Source organism: Mya arenaria, chromosome 16, assembly GCF_026914265.1.
Source record: "Mya arenaria isolate MELC-2E11 chromosome 16, ASM2691426v1".
Taxonomy (NCBI): Eukaryota; Metazoa; Mollusca; class Bivalvia; order Myida; family Myidae; genus Mya; species Mya arenaria.
Window position 1 is genome coordinate 35709525 of NC_069137.1, and position 9845 is coordinate 35719369.

Genomic DNA, 9845 nt, shown 5'->3' on the forward strand with positions numbered 1-9845 from the left:
CAGTGTATTTTCCTATACTCTCACTGACATGGCTTATCAGTGTATGTTACTATGCTTTAACTGACATGGCTTATCAGTGTATGTTACTATACTTTAACTGACATGGCTTATCAGTGTATGTTACTATACTTTATCTGACATGGCTTGTCAGTGTATGTTACTATTCTTTAACTGACATGGCTTATCAGTGTATTTTCCTATACTTTAACTGACATGGCTTATCAGTGTATTTTCCTATACTTTAACTGACATGGCTTATCAGTGTATGTTACTATACTTTAACTGACATGGCTTATCAGTGTATTTTCCTATACTTTAACTGACATGGCTTATCAGTGTATTTTCCTATACTTTAACTGACATGGCTTATCAGTGTATGTTACTATACTTTAACTGACATGGCTTATCAGTGTATTTTCCTATACTTTAACTGACATGGCTTATCAGTGTATGTTACCATACTTTAACTGACATGGCTTATCAGTGTATGTTACCATACTTTAACTGACATGGCTTATCACTGTATATTACTATACTTTAACTGACATGGCTTATCAGTGTATGTTACTATACTTTAACTGACATGGCTTATCAGTGTATTTCCCTATACTTTAACTGACATGGCTTATCAGTGTATGTTACTATACTTTAATTGACATGGCTTATCAATGTATTTTCCTATACTTTAACTGACATGGCTTACCAGTGTATGTTACTATACTTTAACTGACATGGCTTATCAGTGTATTTTCCTGTACTCTAACTGACATGGCTTATCTGTGTATTTTCCTATACTTTAACTGACATGGCTTATCAGTGTATTTTCCTATACTTTAACTGACATGGCTTATCAGTGTATTTTCCTATACTCTAACTGACATGGCTTATCAGTGTATTTTCCTATACTCTAACTGACATGGCTTATCAGTGTATGTTACTATGCTTTAACTGACATGGCTTATCAGTGTATGTTACTATACTTTAACTGACATGGCTTATCAGTGTATGTTACTATACTTTATCTGACATGGCTTGTCAGTGTATGTTACTATACTTTAACTGACATGGCTTATCAGTGTATTTTCCTATACTTTAACTGACATGGCTTATCAGTGTATTTTCCTATTCTTTAACTGACATGGCTTGTCAGTGTATATTACTATACTCTACCTGACATGGCTTGTCAGTATATGTTACTTTACTTTAACTGACATGGCTTATTAGTGTATTTTATTATACTTTAACTGACATGGCTTATCAGTGTATGTTACTATACTTTTACTGACATGGCTTATCAGTGTATGTTACTATACTTTAACTGACATGGCTTATCAGTGTATGTTTCTATACTTTAACTGACATGGCTTATCAGTGTATTTTCCTATACTTTAACTGACATGGCTTATCAGTGTATTTTACTATACTTTAACTGACATGGCTTATCAGTGTATGTTACTATACTTTAACTGACATGGCTTATCAGTGTATTTTACTATACTTTAACTGACATGGCTTGTCAGTGTATGTTAATATACTTTAACTGACATGGCTTATCAGTGTATTTTCCTATACTTTAACTGACATGGCTTGTCAGTGTATATTACTATACTCTAACTGACATGGCTTGTCAGTGTATGTTACTATACTTTAACTGACATGGCTTATCAGTGTATTTTACTATACTTTAACTGACATGGCTTATCAGTGTATGTTACTATACTTTAACTGACATGGCTTATCAGTTTATGTTTCTATACTTTAACTGACATGGCTTATCAGTGTATGTTTCTATGCTTTAACTGACATGGCTTATCATTGTATTTTCCTATACTTTAACTGACATGGCTTATCAGTGTATTTTCCTATACTTTTACTGACATGGCTTATCAGTGTATGTTACTATACTTTAACTGGCATGGCTTATCAGTGTATGTTTCAATACTTTAACTGACATGGCTTATCAGTGTATTTACTATACTTTAACTGACATGGGTGTTCAGTGTATGTTACTATACTTTAACTGACATGGCTTATCAGTGTATTTTACTATACTTTAACTGACATGGCTTATCAGTGTATGTTACTATACTTTTACTGACATGGCTTATCAGTGTATTTTCCTATAATTTAACTGACTTGGCTTATCAGTGTAGGTTACTATACTTTAAATGACATGGCTTATCAGTGTATGTAACTATACTTTAACTGACATGGCTTATCAGTGTATGTTTCTATGCTTTAACTGACATGGCTTATCAGTGTATTTTCCTATACTTTTACTGACATAGCTTATCAGTGTATTTTCCTGTACTTTAACTGACATGGCTTATCAGTGTATGTTACTATACTTTAACTGACATGGCTTATCAGTGTATGTTACTATACTTTAACTGACATGGCTTATCAGTGTATTTTCCTATGCTCTAACAGACATGGCTTATCAGTTTTTTTCCTATGCTTTATTTGACATGGCTTATCAGCGTATTTTCCTATACTTTTACTGACATGGCTTATCAGTGTATTTTCCGATGCTCTAACTGACATGGCTTATCAGTGTATTTTCCGATACCTCTACTGACATGGCTTATCAGTGTATTTTCCTATACTTTAACTGACATGGCTTATCAGCGCATGTTACTATACTTTAACTGACATGGCATATCAGTGTATTTTCCTATACTTTACTGACATGGCTTATCAGTGTATGTTCCTATACTTTAACTGACATGGCTTATCAGTGTTTTTTCCTATACTTTAACTGACATGGCTTATCAGTGTATTTTCCTATACTTTAACTGACATGGCTTATCAGTGTAGTTTCCTATACTTTAACTGACATGGCTTATCAGTGTATGTTCCTATTCTTTAACTGACATGGCTTATCAGCGCATGTTTCTATACTTTAACTGACATTTTGAATTTTGCTTTTATTTTTTTTTTCACTAACACTATGAAAAATACATGTATTGTAAAAAAATAGTCACTTGTCTTGAATCCTTGTTTTTCCCACCAACCGTCCCACATTTTTTTGAAACAATCCGTTAACCAATTTATAAAAAAGGCATAATCTAGTAAATAAAAGTTTCAGACCAGCTCATATATTGAAGTGTATATGTGTAATGTTTGTTCATCTGATTGTAATGTAAATATTGGCTTAATAAAGTGTTATATGTTTGACACTATTTACATGCATTCTAAGAATTTTAAAATAGTTATTAAGTAAAAGATTAAGAATATTGTAAATAGAGCAGATGACATGGACTATGACTCTAACAGGTTGGTATATTTTCAACATTAAAGATAAACATGGTAATTGTATATGTACAAACTACAGTTAAAACGATGCAATTCACAGTGCGGAAACTACATACTGATTTGCACCTATTATAAGCATGCTTAGAGTTCTGAAGTTGTGACTGAATATTAAAGCATACTGATCATACAGTATGAGCCTAACATGTGATAACATGTGATAACACGGAATAGTGAAGCATACTGTTCATACAGAGTAGGTGCCTTACTAGTGATAACATGGAATAGTTCTATACCGAATTTATACGACCAATCGTAGACGCTCTTTTGAACCATGTGACCGTACAATATATTTCCGTATTAGGACGCACGCGCGTACAAAAATCCCATATTTTGTCCGTATTGTACGATTCACAGGTCCCATGTTAAACCTATGATAAAGACCAAAACCCATGAAAAGGTTCCGAATAAAAAACCGAATCATCAGGTGCTCTGAATAAAGCGTTACGAAATAGCCTCTGTTATTATCGGATCAATATTGTACAGAAAATGTTAAATAATAATAATAATAACAAGACGAATGTTGATGTTAGGCATCAAAGACGCGGCTGAATGGGTTTTATTGAATATTAATATATATATATTGATGTTTATGAAACATTCTGATTAAGTTTTATGAATATTAGACCAAACATAATGCCTCTAGTGTGTTTCAGATTGGACCTAGTCACCTAGTTTTTGACCCACGTGAAAAATATCGATACCCAATTGGCTCAATAAAGTCATGTGACAATATATACAATTATTAACATTCCAAATAAACACTGACATAGCCGAACTAAGACGGTTTAATCAATTCTAGATCGTCGTTACTCGGTCGTCTCTGACATGCGTAAATTATTCAGACTGGTACCTTGCATTATCACCGATAAAATTATTGGTGTCGGGTCGATTCGGCCGAGATATCATTTCGGCTTGGTCCTTTTTGGCCTACTTTTATTCATTAATGTTTGTTTTAAATCGTGTGTATTACGCTTTGAACTTTCATTTTATATCAGTTAAATTTAAATTGTGTTAATTTCGTTATTGCGACTTATATTTGTTATTAAAATCATGTGAATTAAGCTTTGTACCGTTTTATATCACTTAAATTTAAAATAGTCAATTAATGTCGTGTTAAGGCACTTATATTTGTTATCAAATGCATACTTTAAACTATTATTCACAATATGCCTGTAAATTCTCACATGCTTATTTACTACCACAGCGTGTATATAAATCGTTTTCACAGAAAGTAAATTTCTAAAATAACGAACTCTTATGACCGGCGACCAGTCAATACAAAAAACAGAGAGAATAACTTTTTTTAATTTCCTGTTTTAAACATTAGGCTTATTCGTTTTATATGACGTTTTGGAAGTTTTACACGCATCAAAACGGTTATTGACAACAGATTTTAAGTAAAGTTGAATAAGAGTTGATATCATTAACAAATCTTTTTTTTTCATAACTAAAATTTATCCGTATACACTTCCCCATTGACAATTGCAAAACATGTACCCCTATTGATGCGGCCTCCAGGCCGTGTATAATAATAATAATAATAATAATAATAATAATAATAATAATAATAATAATAATAATAACATATTATTATTATTATTATTATTATTATTATTATTATTATTATTATTATTATTATTATTATTATTATTATTTTAATTATCATTATAAGTAGTAGTAGTAGTAGCGTCGCCTAGCGGCTTTCCAAGATGTGTACTTGTCCAAATATATATAACATCCGTATTTCACAGAACAATGTTAAATAACCTATAAATAGTGAAGTATACTGTTCATACCGAGTAGGAGGCTTACATGGTCAAATCCATATAATATGCATATTGTGTATGCATGTACACAAAACATATTCAGAAAATATACATTACATTACTTTTTAGTATTATTATGAATAAAAAGCACTCAAGATATTGTTTGTTCAAACACTATTTATTTTAAAAAAAAAGTACAAGTAATAATGTAAAATCATCACGAACAAATGCTATGAAACAACTTAAACAATTAAGACGTGAGAAACATGCATTATGGCACGTTTGTATTTAAGACAAAACTAAAAAATAAAGCTTTAAGCTTGTACAATGTCTCGATCATAGGCCGCTTGAATGAATGACAGATGTGTAAACAAATGTTACAAAGCGAAATAAAGTGTCTTATGAACTAAAATGAAAAGAAGGGAAACCTAAGTTTAGTGGACAAATAACCTCGAATGGATTTGATGAATTCTTCATGAGCTTATTGCCTCATTTAGTTGAGATATAGTTTATTCCCAGCATGGGTGTTTATCTAAAACATAGAACCAATATTTAAATTTAAATTGTGAACTTGGCTTTGTTTGTATTTAACCCTTCAATACCATGTTTGAGTAAAAAAGAATTTTAGTTACCCGTTGAGGTTTCTTTTAAGTTTCAATTATTAGAACTGTTAATATATTTGAACTATAAATAATAAATGAAGAAGTTTAAGTGTGGCCGACATAACCAGAGAATGAAATACGCATTGACTGCATAAAAAAATTAAGTGAAATTATGCTTTTTTGAGGCCCGAACATGACCATGCTATTGAAAATATGCAGCAAGGAGAGTACACGATACTTTAAGTGTATTATTTCTGCTATTTTGGTATCAAAGAGTAAAATAGTTATAATATAAGTTTTTACAAATGCATTACAGGAAAAACATGTGCTAGTCCCTTTAAAGCAAAGTTTTGTCTTATGTTTGACATATAGACTTAGTATATGACCCGAGATGGCTAATGTTCACATCGGTCGTAAGCGTCATGCAGACATTGGATACATGTTAATTAGGTTCCCTGTCATATAAGTTCTCTGTAATATAGGCTGTCTGTATTATAGAATACCTGTCATATAGGATCACTATAAAATAATATCCCTGTAATGTATGATCGCTGTAATATTGAATCCCTTTAAAATAGGATTCCTGTTATATAGAATCTCTGTAATATATGATCTTTTATATATAAGATCCCTGTAATTAAGGATCCCTGTAATATTGAATCCCTGTTATATAAAATCACTGTAACATGTGATCCGTGATCTTTAAAATCCCTGTAATTAAGGATTTCTGTAATACGGGCTAGCTGTTTAATAGGATCCATGAAATATGTGGTCTCTGTAATATAGGAAGTATGTAATGTAGAATCCATGTAATATTGAATCCATGTTATATATATTTTATATAATATAGATTCCCTGTAATATTGGATCTCTGTAATATAGAATCCATGTAATATAGAAAATATGTAAATTAATATTGAATATCTTTAATACACGATCTCTGTAATATAGGATTACTGTAATACACGATCCCTGTAATATAGGATTACTGTAATACACGATCCCTGTGATATAGGATTACTGTAATACACGATCCCTATAATATAGGATTACTGTAATACACGATCCCTGTAATATAGGATTACTGTAATACACGATCCCTATAATATAGGATTACTGTAAATCACGATTCATATAATATATGATTACTGTAATACACGATCTCTGTAATATATGATTACTGTAATACACGATCCCTGTAAAATAGGATTTCTGTAATACACGATCCCTGTAATATAGGATTACTGTAATACACGATCCCTGTAATATAGGATTACTGTAATACACGATCCCTGTAATATATGATTACGGTAATACACGATCCCTGTAAAATAGGATTTCTGTAATTCACGATCCCTGTAATATAGGATTACTGTAATACACGATCCTTGTAATATAGGATTACTGTAATACACGATCCCTGTAATATAGGATTACTGTAATACACGATCCCTGTAATATAGGATTTCTGTAATACACGATCCCTGTAATATAGGATTACTGTAATACACGATCCCTGTAATATATGATAACTGTAATACACGATCCTTGTAAAATAGGATTTCTGTAATACACGATCCCTGTAATATAGGATTACTGTAATACACGATCCCTGTAATATAGGATTACTGTAATACACGATCCCTGTAATATAGGATTACTGTAATTCACGATCCTTGTAATATAGGATTACTGTAATACACGATCCCTGTAATATAGGATTACTGTAATACACGATCCCTGTAATATAGAATTACTGTAATACACGATCCCTGTAATATAGGATTACTGTAATACACGATCCCTGTAATATAGGATTACTGTAATACACGATCCCTGTAAAATAGGATTTCTGTAATACACGATCCCTGTAATATAGGATTACTGTAATACACGATCCTTGTAATATAGGATTACTGTAATACACGATCCCTGTAATATAGGATTACTGTAATACACGATCCCTGTAATATATGATTACTGTAATACACGATCCCTGTAAAATAGGATTACTGTAATACACGATCCCTGTAATATTGGATAACTGTAATTCACGATCCTTGTAATATAGGATTACTGTAATACACGATCCCTGTAATATCGGATTACTGTAATACACGATCCCTGTAATATAGGATTACTGTAATATACGATCCCTATAATATATTATTACTGTAATACACGACCCCTGTAATATATGATAACTGTAATACACGATCCTTGTAATATAGGATTACTGTAATATACGATCCCTGTAATATAGTATTACTGTAATACACGATCCCTGTAATATATGATTACTGTAATACACGATCCTTGTAATATAGGATTACTGTAATACACGATCCCTGTAATATATGATTACTGTAATACACGATCCTTGTAATATAGGATTACTGTAATACACGATCCCTATAATATAGGATTACTGTAATACACGATCCCTGTAATATATGATAACTGTAATACACGATCCCTGTAATATAGGATTACTGTAATACACGATCCCTGTAATATAGGATTACTGTAATATACGATCCCTATAATATAGGATCCCTGTAATTTGGGATCCCTGTTTTTTCAGGTCGCAGTTATATAAGGTAGGGTGTCCTTACTATGGGTGTTTGTAATATGGACTATCCTTGTAAAATAGGATCCCTGTAATATAGTATCCCAGTACTTAAGGTTTTCCGTAATATAGGATCTCTGTTGTACAGGATCTCTGTAATAAAGGATCCCTGAAATTTAAATATCCCTTAAATATAGTATTCTTCAATTCAGGATCCTTGTTATTATACAGGATCCCTGTACGATAGGATCCCTGTAATTGAGGATCTTTGCTATTATGGTATCTGTAATGTAGAATCCCAATAATTTAGCATTTATGTAGGGTAGGGTCGCTGTTGTTGTTTTATTTTTAATTTCGACCTGAATGGTAGAACGTGTGAAACCTAATTGACGGGCCTCGGTCTGGGAGAGGGATGAGAAGTCAAGAAAAAAAGACCATGTAAACTTTATTGACGGGCTTTGGTCTGGGAGAAGATAAGTAGTCAAGACAAATAGACCACGTCAAACTGTATTGACGGGCACATGATAGCTCGCTCAGTTATTTAGTGGTATAAGAAAGAGGCGAAAAAAGCAATTTAGAAAAATGGATTGTTTTATTTTAAAATGTGGTCTGAAGTTAACTGTTCTGAGTAAGTATACACATATGATTATGTTTATTACATAATAATTATACGGGACGTTAATATTTTACATACATTTCAAACATTTTAATAGTAATATTACTTAAGATATACATGTTGAAGAGTGAAACACTGGTTTTATAATTATTATTTATTACATCTCTAGTTTTATTATATGTATTTGACAATATTTTAACTAAACTGAAGTCTTCAAAGTTTCACTCTTTCTCACGATTCTTTTCCTAAAAACAGTATTTGTGTTGTTGTTGTTGTTGTTATCGATTAGGCCTATCCTCACCGATGGTGGTTGTGTATTGTTGACGAAATTACTCGATGCTGTGATCATGTCATTGATATGTCTTTCATCCAGACATGATGTTAAGAACCTTTGACCTCGGCCGTTGTCTTAAGAAGCTGTGTGTTCGTAATATTTCCATCTTATATTACTTTGCTTTTTATGAAGTCTTGGAATTTGGTTTTTCATGACCTGGTTCTGGAGGAGTCGCACGAATGGTGCAGCTTAAGTATTTTCTAAGTAATGGTAATTGTATTTTACTTAGAAACTGCCACCTTATGTTTACTTCAGTTACGGAAAGGGAACTATAATTAATTTTGGCACATTTTCTTTAAGCGTAGTCGACCACTTGGGCGCCTTGAAAAAGTACAAATTTTTAAATGTTACAGTGGAAATAAAAAGCCCGTTCGAATGTCACACAACGAATAATGAATAAGCCAAAATGGCGACAAACATATATTCATGCGCCCTAAAAGTACAATATATTTGTTTGTAGACTATGGTTGTTTGAAATATTCAAAATAACGCCTACAAACTACTGTTCAATATAAAAGTGATGAAATAGCTAGCAATAACAGGAATAAATAATAACTAACAAACAGGGCTCATTTATATATCAATACAATTTATGGATATATTTTTGGAATCATTGCTCATTACAGGGTGGTTGGAAGGCTGT